The following is an 11,381-nucleotide window of genomic DNA, read 5'->3' on the forward strand; positions in this document are numbered from 1 at the left end:
ATAATCCCAGATTGTAGTAATGCATCACATTAGAAAAAGTGGTTTGACTCCATAATGATCAATATAAAAAGAGTAAAATACTATGTTTTTGTTATTTAATCATTCAAGGCAAACATTTGCTTTATAATTCAACAACTTAAAATAAATTAAAATGTGATTATAGGCTCAAAATAAAGGTTTTTAATAACATAAATCTGTTAAAACCCATTTAAAGCAAAAAATATTAAAGTTGTTTAATTCAAGTATCAAGATGTACATTCAAGATTTTTTCAACGCTAAATTACTGCAAAAGTTTGTATAAATAAAGGTTACTTTAAATGAATAGCACATAAAACTGCGTTTAGAAACGTATTTCAGACTATTGTGTATCTTTTATCGATGAGTGAATGCACTGGAAAAAAAATACAATATAATTGAAGTCTTGGCTTTAGCTACATGCCATCAAAAATAATTATACGCACATAGGTTGGCGCAAAAAAAAAGAGTTATCGGTTTATAAACTATGAATTTTTTATAAATGGCCGATATATAATATACAGAGTGATTTAATATATTAATTCGGAGGATGCAGGATCTCATCGCCGAATTAAGCATGTACCAACTGTATATTTGACCTTATTAACACGAAACAAATTATTAAAGGTGTCTACCGCTATGTAGCGCCATTGGAATGTTATTAAGATTTTGGATATATAATGTATCCATTAAAATCTAGATTGTGGAGAGATACGATTCTGAATAATTATTATAAGAACAATTGAATCTATTACCCATACAGCTTGAACAATAAATAGTTATCTAAGCAAAGCACTTATATTTTGAATGCAATACAAAAGAAAATTATAAAATCGAAGTAAAGTGGTCCATCAAACTTCAGTTTTTATTTAATACACAAAACTTTGAACTGTATTTCGATATATGAGTTCATGAATTGTATTTCTATTGTGATTTCACAATATCGAAAATTCCACAATAAATAAAGAAGACCCTGTGCTAAAATAAAGAAAGTGATTTTTTAAGTGAATTTCTATATTATAGGCTATATAAAAACGGCTGTCCGTGCAATTTTAAATTTTAATGCAATTTTGTGAACGAAGCGGGTTTCTATACCCAAATATAGTCAAGAAGGCAATCTAAAAACCACAAACATGTAAATTAAAATAGCAAAATAATCATCAAAAATACGCGAATATTCTAGAATAAAAAATTGATTGATTAAATAGATGCTTAAAGTAGAAGAATTGGAATTTAAAAAAGTAAAAAATATAAATGATTTAAATTTATATTAATTTTTTTGATAATTAACGAATTATAGAATATTAAATGCGATTTTTTGTAATTTATGTTGGTATGTATTTCAAATAGGCGCGCATCATACACAAGCTATTATTATTTAATTTAATTTTTCAAATTAAAAATGGTTTTAACGCCTGTAAAATTTTTTGAACAAATATGATTGTATCTTTGTGTACAAATGAAACCACTCTAATTTCGTTTTTGATTCGAACCAGCATATAAACATTGAAATTTTATTTTTGATACATTATTTATAATTAGCATACAAAATGTATTGTTTTTTTTTACGCAGTTATCAAATATTTTTTTTGTGCAAAGGTTCCTTTATTTGGAATTTCTTGTTGTGAAGTTTATATGAAATCCGTTATATAGAAAACCTCTTTAAAACTCTTCACATCTACCCCTGATCTATTTATATCCACCTCCATTACCACTTTAAAGAGATTCATCGTTTTTCTTGAATTCATAAGCTTATTCTAAATAAAAAAATCAAAAATGATAAATTCATATAATCTCATATATTTAATGTAAATTTCTACGCACATATATTCTTTTTCTAAGTATTTCATTGGTAAATCATAAATATCGAAATGTTACGAAAATCTCTGCAAATACCTGTGGAGTTCGGTCTATTGAAATCTAAAATACTTGGATCTTTTGGAAATCCATTCCTATAAAAAACGAGTTGTGGTTATTTATAATTTCTATCAAACAATGCAATTTTAGATTACTATATAAATAAGCACTAAAAATTACACAAGCTCAAGGAACATGCCTAAAATAATATTACATCTAAATAATACATTAAATTTATTGCTATTACAAAATCTAGTACAAACAAAGTATAATTTGAAATTTCTTATCTGTTCATCAGAACCCTTTAACGAACTAAAATAATATAAGTTAAAGTAAAAAACTTATTTACTACAAAATATATCTTTTAGTTTAGTATAGCTTATACCTTGAATATAAGTATAAGTTCTTTTCTATTTTTTGATTATCGCTTATAAATCGCAAAAAAATATAGGAAAAAAAGACTTCTTATTGATCTTAAAAAAAATATCATCATTTAAAACTCTTTAGATCCCTAGATGCACCAATATACGTCAATTTTAATATATATTTATTTTGGGTCTAAATTATTCGCTATGATTTTAGTTTTTGTTCACAAGCACAACCTGCTTATCTCTCATGCGCACAGCAGATGAATACTTTCGGCTATTTTATCCTCTCTAGATTATTCTTTAGTACTTCTTCCCCGTTAAATACTTATGATATCAAGGGTTTTTCTCGATCCCAAGGTTTTTATATATGATGAAATCTGGTTTTTTCTTGAGTTCTTCCAGATACCTTTTATGATATTATGTTACAGAAATTTTAAAATCAAATATTTATTCACAATTATATTATTTCTGTGGTAAATTTGTAGAAAAAAATTATATTCTGTAAAATTTTGATTTATTTTACAAATCGAGAAATTAAATGTTAAGATTCGCTAAATTTATTATTTACTTGTATAAAAATCAGATTCTATAGTAAAAGTGTTCAAAAATAATATAAGATAAAATCGTATATATTTATTTTCTGTGATTTTGATTCAAAGATCGATTCTTTACAAGTCAAATAAATGCGCTGGAATAAATTTATGCAACACAATAATAACCCTTTACCCTTAAAATCATGTTTTTTGGCTAAATTTGTTGCAAAAAGTTATTTGACAATAGATTAAATTGATTTTGTTAAAAACGAAACATGCTATCGAAGCCAGAAAGTATATCTAAATAAGCAGACCATTGGAATTGCGAGAAGTCTAATTCCGTATAAATATTATGCATAATAATAATCATGTAAGTTTTTAAAAATACAAAACAGAACAATAGTTTGAAAGATATCTTTGATAATTATTCTCATCTTATAACTGTTTTCCATTCCACAAAAATAATATTATATAAATAAATAAAGGTGACTAATATAAAATATTAAATATAAAAAGAAAATTATACATTATATGAAATCAAACGATATCATTTATTATAAAATGCAATTAAACGGGATTCATCACGTAAAAGATACAATCAAATGTGAATATTTTATTATAAAATTCAATTAAACGAGCATATTTTATTGTAAATGTAATTAAACTAGAATTTATCGTATGATACACAACTAAATGTGAATATATTATTTAAAATACAATAAAACAAGTATTTTTGGTTATTAAATTCAATGAAACGAGAATGTCTAGCATAAAATTCAATTAAACGCGAATATTCTTGTATAAGATACAACCAAATGTGAATATCTTTGTATATAAAAATACAATAAAATGTGAATACCTTTCTATAAAATATTAGAAAAATATGCTCTTTTTAAAAATAATGCATTAATTGAGATAAATATGTATATTTTTTCAAACTGAACTAAATATTATTATATTTTAAAATGTTAATTTATATAATTAATTATGTTTTGAATACAAATATATAAATTTCTCATTATGAATTGTTATGATACATTTCGAATCACTGGAATTCTTATATAAATTAAAAGAACATTACAATATATCTAAAATAAATATGGCTTATAAAACATGGTATATGGTTCCAAAGCATAATGAGATAATGGTTTTCGTGTTTAATTATGTTCACAAATTTTTAAAATATTTGACTTAATACAACTTAATATGATATAAAATTATTTTTTGGGTATAATTTGGAATCCTTGTTTAAAAAAACGAAATTTTATTTATATTATCATTTTTCATATTCTTTCTGTTTTTAATTAATTTAATTATTTTCTTAAATTGCTTAAATTAAAACAGATAGCCAGCTATTATTTTTAATTTTTGCATTATTTTCATGATATTCATCAACGTTTGTTACAGTATACCATTTTGAAATTAAAATTGTTTTTTATTAAATTATTTTTATATCCTTTCTATTTTGAAATATTTTTCATTTGGATTTATTTGCCATCATTCTTTGAGGCAAAGCATATGTTAATGAATTATTTTTTATCTTGACAATATAATAAATTACATTGTCATTTCCCACAATAACTTTCGTAAAAGACACACCCGCCATCCAAATACTCATTAACAACTTTTACAAGTATGTCTGCAATAGATTCACATGCAGCACATTCAATATCAACATTATACAAATCGAGTATTTCACCAATTCCTTCGGCCAGATTGGTTCTATAAACATCGATATCTCTGTTCTTACGCGACAATTGACATATTTCATCATATATGTCTTCAATAAGTCTCTCTATTTTGTTTTCTGAAAATTCAGAGATTAATATTTTTATGACTAACCATTTTTTCAGAGTTGTGCCGATGCGATGTTTAAGTGTATGGAATGTTTGATCGTTTTTAATTTTTATCATTTTTTATATATGGGGCTTTATTAAATGAAATTTATTTAGGCTACTAAATAGTCCGTATCATCAAATATTTAGATTTAGTAGATAATTTATTGAAATTCATGTGGTATAATTTATCATCTGACATAATTAAAGGCGCAAAATTATTAAATTATTGTTGGTTTTGTGTGTATTTTTAGAGACTATTTTATTTGTGTTCCACGTTTTGGGTACATTAAGCTTTATTGATGTTTTTTATTCATAGGTAAATTTTGGATTTTCTCTATAACCACAACTTTATTGATTTCCCGCGTCTACATCATATATATGCTCATGGTTATATCCTTCTTTTTTACACCTTCTTCGAACGCTCTTCTTTTTCGGGGATCATTAGTTCAAGGGTTCATTAAGTTTTATTCAAGATGTAATTATATCTGATTTTAATATGGGAAATATTATTTTATTTATTTATGGGTTAATTTTCTTTTTATCGATTTCATCTATTTAGAGTGTTCGGCGTGTTGGGAATATTGCACAACACCTTCATAAATATTTTAATACCTTGTCTGGTCTATCTTCATCAACTGCTATTCTTCTCTCAAATGAGATGAGTTCAAGTGTCTTGCGGTGTGTGAGAGTTTGCATTCCGCTTCTACTTTGTCTGGGATTTTTAACATCTTAATTTTTGTCATATATGTTTATTATACAATTGTTAATATCATAACTTGACAAAGTAAACAAAAGTATTCTTAATACCATGTATGTTCTAGTTTTAGTATAAAGAAACAAATTATATAATATACTGATTTCCGCACATAGAATTTAAAAAAATCTTCAAATTTTTTAGCCTTCAGTTTCTTCTATATATATCTATCCTTAATCAATATAGACTGAAAAGGCATTTTCGTAAACTAAACTAGGAACTGAAATATGTTGCACTGAAATTGTTAAGACACACGAGATATGGCCTTCATATTAAATTTATATACATTTTGTGTCGATTCTCTGTTTCTATTTTATAATTTGGCTTTTTTATAATTCCTTTTTTTTGCATGGCTTACACAAGTGCTACCTATAACTAGCATATATCATTGAAAACTAGTTCTTATGGGCAAAAATTGATTTTTTTCTTATTCTTACAATGAATATAAAATGTATCTCCGTTTATATTTAATGTCTTTAATAGACATATTATTCTTTCAAGGCTTATTAGTTTAAGTGCTTTCCTCAATAATTGTTAGAACGTATGCTTAAAACAAAATCTCTAATCATTTAAGACAAGATTTATTCAGATTTGTGCCCATATCATTTTATATAACGGCATCATCGTAATATATTTCTATTCTTATGTTACGTTATTTGTCTCTCTATTTCCATACGCATGTTTCACCATTTCTTCTCGAGATATCTCTTATATTTTGGTTATTTACTAGATATATTCTTTTTTTTAATGTGTTGATTCTGATATTGTAATTTTAGATTTTCTTTTCAACCGTTACAGATTGATTATTGTAGAAAGACACATTTTGTTATGCTTGGTTATAGCCTCTTACCTTAAATTTTCTTAATACCTTTTCTATTTTTAAGAACTATCGGTTTGAGGGTTTTTACCAAAAATAGCTTATATATTTACTAGACTTGTGAATGTTTATATTTATAAAATTTAAGAGGCTCTCACATATTATCGCTTTTATATGTAGCTGACATTAATTTAGAACCGCATGCTTTGTAAAATAGTTTTGGGGAACTTGAGATTTGTTTGTTTATTATTTACTAAATTAAATATTTGGGTGCCTTACATAAAAAAATGGTAAGGTGTTGAAAAAGTTGGATTAAAGTGTGCATGTATAAAGCTCTAACATTCCATAAGACACTTGAAATCATCTCATTTGATAACAGACGAGTAGTTTATGAAGATAGATCAGGAATTGGTGTCAAAAGATACATCAAGGAGTTGGGCAACATTCCCAATGAGCTGACCACGTCTAAATAGTTAAAAAGAAAATTAACCCATAAAGGATATGACAAAAAATTATGGGCTAGACAGACCATATGTTACACAAAATAGCGATCAAGTGATATTAAATATTAAAAAATAAATGATTAAATGTCATAAAAACAGCATTCTTTCTTTTTAGGTAAATTATTATATGCATGCAGTAAATCAGAGTTGGAGTTACATTATAATAAAAGAGATGTTTTGAATAAATTTTATTATTAAAATTCATTTTTGAATATTTTTCCACTATCAATCGTATATCCGCACCTTTTAAAATCATCAGAAGTATAAAAATCCTTCCTAAAAGTAAGCCCGATACCTTTAATTCTCGCCTCGAACTCTTTAGAAAGGATATATTTACTCAAAACTTGTAACATGACTTTTTCATTAAACATCTGATCAAGAACATAAATAAGGGCTTCACAACCAGTATTAATATACTTTCCAAATTTTTTTCGTAAAATTTTTTTGACAGCATATTTCTGTGTGTTAATAAAGCTTTCAAGGGCCATTTCAATGGCACTATCGATATCATCTTTCCCCACAGTTTCTTTCAATTTCATTCTAGCAAAAGCTTCCGCCATTCTTATAATCCCTTCAATATGTCTTGCTGTAATTGGTATACTTCCGCTCACCATTGATTCTCTTCGCAGATCAGAATACATTTTTGATATTTTTTCTTTGTCTATTTCTTTTAACACAGGGGTGATGTTGTTGCGCGCATATATAATATATTTTCTTAGAGTATCTTGATCGATCATTTGAGTTTTGTTGTTCGGGATCGGGTCGGTTATCTGTATATTTTTGTGGGATTCTACTATGAATTTGCCCATTATCTCATCTTCACTTCCTATACTATCTCTTATTACACACAAAATATCAAATCTACTGACTATCGGATCACTTAAATTTACATTTTGTGTAAATGTGAGGTTGTTGTTGTATCTTCCTTTTTTAGGATTGGCAGCTGCTATTACACTACATCTTGCATGTAATGAAGCAACAATACCCGCCTTTGATATTGATATCGATTGTTGTTCCATAGCTTCGTGAATTGAGACACGATCAATGTCATCCATTTTGTCGAATTCGTCAATAAGACACACACCTCGATCAGCAAGAACTAATGCGCCCCCTTCTAGTGCCCACTCTTTTGTCATTGGATCTCTACGAACACTAGCAGTCAACCCAACAGAAGAAGATCCTTGCCCAGAAGCAAGAACACCTCTATGAGAGACTTTTTCAACATATCTAAGGAATTGACTTTTTGCCGTTCCAGGATCACCTAAAAGAAGAACATTAATGTCACCACGTATAACATGGCCATCTTTTTCCTTTCTTTGCCCGCCAAACATCGACAATAAAAGTGCCTTTTTAACATCTTTGTGTCCATAAATAGAAGGAGCAAAGGAATCAAGAAGTATATTAACAATTTGTGGATTCTTACTAAGACGAATAATTTCTTTAACATCTGTACTGAGATTAACTTGATCCTCTTTCTTTTCAATTGAAATTGCTTGAATAATCGTTGAAAATGTGGGGAAACCTCCACCCTTTTTATTAAAAATACTGGAATATGTAAATGTATTCTTATATATTCCAGTGACTTCAATTTCTTCTCCTGGTTTGCACGAATCAATCAAATCAAATGTTAAATGAACTTCTTTTTGTCTAGGTAACCTTCCAGAAGGAACTGATCCCGGAACTTCTTGTACTGAAACCTTTTGAAGATCCTTATATAGTGTTTCTGAAGGAAGAACGGAATGCGGCCCTTTGGATTGGCATACAAGACAAACATTGCTTATACCAGATTCAAATGGAACTGGCCCATAATGATTTCCACAGCGATGGCAAACATACGTCACTATGTTCAGCCTTGGAAAAACTGATGATCGACGCGTAACTACTCCACGAATTTTCACCAATGTGCCTAAATGAATATTCCTCAAAGATCTAATATTTTCAAGAACAGGAACATCAATTATTCGAATATGAACAACCGGTTTAATATACTTGTAATTTGGGAAAAGCAAAGAAACCAATTCCATAAGTGCAGAATCAAAAGCTGCCATAAATGATTCAGCTTCACTAATTAATGAAGAAACAAGAGATTCGCATTCTCGTTCAAGAAGTAAATAAGATACAATCAAACTTTCTTGATTATTCGTGCACATTAGTTTAATCTCTTTGGTAAGATTTTTGTTAAGAAAAGAAGAGAGTTGAGTTTTTAATGGCGAAGAAACATCAATCGATAATATGGGTAATTCTTCACGTGTATCGGGCTCGTATTGAAAATCTTGGGTCGGATTTGTGTCTTCATCTTGCGTCCTTGCAAAAAAATCATCCTCAACAACATCTGTCTCATATTCATCAAGAGCTGGAATTTTTTTGTAGTCATCATAATAGTTTGGACCAAAAAGATCTTCACCGCTTGATTCTGATACATTTGGATCTTCATTTTCGTGGTCACTCTCAATGCGTCTTTTTCGGGCCATTTATATACGGGGTTGAATTTAAAATTAAATATCCAGCTATATCAATATATAAATTATTGATTGATTTGAATAGTTGAAAGTCTAGAGTTAAATATTCCAAATTTCTACAAATAAATGATTCAATTCAAATAGTTTACTCTAATCGGCACACGGAAATTGTTAAGAAGTATTCCATTGGAAGAAATAAACAATAAATATATCATCAATGCATATATTATCAGCTGTTCTGAAATTGAGAATGAAAAATATTCGAAGTATGACATCTTGGCGAACGAACTTGGTTTAATTTACAAATGTAAAACAAGAATAATACTATATGTAATGACTTGGGATGCAATGGTTACAAAATTCTATAAAAAATAGTTAAGGGGTTGAAAATTTCGTGCATACTAAAACCATACATGAAAGCTCTCACACTTAGCAAGACGCTTGAACTCATCTCATTTGATAGAAGAAGAGCAGTTGATGAAGATAGATCAAGGGAAGGTGTCAAAAGATGTATCAAGGAGCTGTGCAACATTCACAATGGGCTGACTACGTCTCAATAGATGGAATTGATAAAAAGAAAATTAACCTATAAACAAAAGAAATAATTATCAGGCTTGGAAAATTTTAATTGTCCGATTTATACTCGTTCTTTCTTTGAGTGAAAAGAAAGATTTGTGAAAAGATTTTTTTAAAAGAGCCTAAAATGCATAAACACGAAAACAAAAACAAAAGATTCACGAAAAAAAAACAATTTTATGCACAGATACAAATATATTGTATATACTTAAAATCGGTAGACATTATTTTTTAATTAAGATTGTGCATAAAAAACAGTAAACATCGCGGCATCTATTTTTTAAATTTGCCTAAATTATCCAAATTCAAGGCATTTAAAAAATTTAATAACACACTATTATTTGTATGAATGTATTTCCTGTGCATTTAAAATTAAGAATTTATATAACCAATAGTTTCGGTTTTTATCTATTGACACTTATTATTGATCATGTTCTATACTTAAAAAAATAGAGCATATGGGCATTAGTATATAAATAGTGACATAATAAACCAAAAATAATATGGGGCCAGTCGATATTTTACATAAAATCCGATGTTGGACCAAAAAAAAATTATAAATACTCACATCAATATATTCAAACGCGAAAATACATTTATTGGGTCTACTTGAATATAATATCATACACGCTTATTATTCAACTATATCTAAGTTTTATTTACGTCAGAGTCAGATAGTAGTTCAATAAAAATTTGCGCATTATTTATATATATTTACAGTTTATTATTAATAATTCGAATCTTTGAATTTATAATCAACTTATTTGTCAATTTTCACGCGAACCCATAGCTAAAAATTTTGCTTCATAATAGGATACTTTAATAAATTTTATATTGTAGCAATTATAGATTTTAAGTGTTTATAATTCTACATAATTTTTTTTAAACAATATTATCGGAAAAAAAAATATTTTTTTGGTAAAATCAAAAGTAATTGATCACACAAAAAAAATATAAGAATTTTTAATTGTTGTAGATTTTATAAAAAAAGAGCTGAAAAATAGAATATGTCTTTAAATTTCTGGAAATAGGAAAGCTCACGCATCATTTTTTTAAAAAAAAGGAAAACATTTATTAATTGGGTACTCGTTCTTAGCAATTTAATCGAGCGTATTTTAAATGCTGTTGAATGTCTTTATTACTGACAAAAAAACACAAAATATCTCATAATATCACATTGGAAAATACTGAGCAATAAAAATATTTTTTGATTTTAGGAAATTTTCAAGTTCCTGTAATTTATAAAGATATTCAAATACGCGCTTTTTTTCATAATAAAGGTTTTTTCAACTAAAACCGGGTATAATGTCATAAAAATTTTATATTGATGTATTTTGTAAAATATTTCCCGTCTTTATTTCTATATTTCAGGGTTTTATGAACTTAAATTTAATTAAATTCATAAAAAATAGTTAAATTTTATCCACATAAATAATATTCGAAAAATGTATTTATTTTTTTAAATGAATCTGAGCAAAAGTAATATGAAAATAAACTATTGATCAATGTTAAAAATATATAATTTTTGCATCAAACTATGCGATAAGATGCTTAAAACATAATAGAATAGCTAAATATTATAAATAAAAGAATAACTGCAATTAAAGATTTTCATAATTCTTTTTTTTTACCAACATTTATAGTGACATATATAATGGCGG

The 11,381-nt window shown here is 27.1% G+C and overlaps 1 pseudogene; it reads right to left on the minus strand.

Moving 5' to 3' along the window:
• Positions 1-1,935: 1,935 nt before the first annotated feature.
• Positions 1,936-9,156, minus strand: LOC147064330 (DNA replication licensing factor mcm2 pseudogene; annotated as a pseudogene).
• Positions 9,157-11,381: the final 2,225 nt, after the last annotated feature.

This window comes from Rhyacophila brunnea, unplaced genomic scaffold (genome assembly GCF_057557595.1).
Source record: "Rhyacophila brunnea isolate RB1 unplaced genomic scaffold, BYU_Rbru_1.0 scaffold_74, whole genome shotgun sequence".
NCBI lineage: Eukaryota > Metazoa > Arthropoda > Insecta > Trichoptera > Rhyacophilidae > Rhyacophila > Rhyacophila brunnea.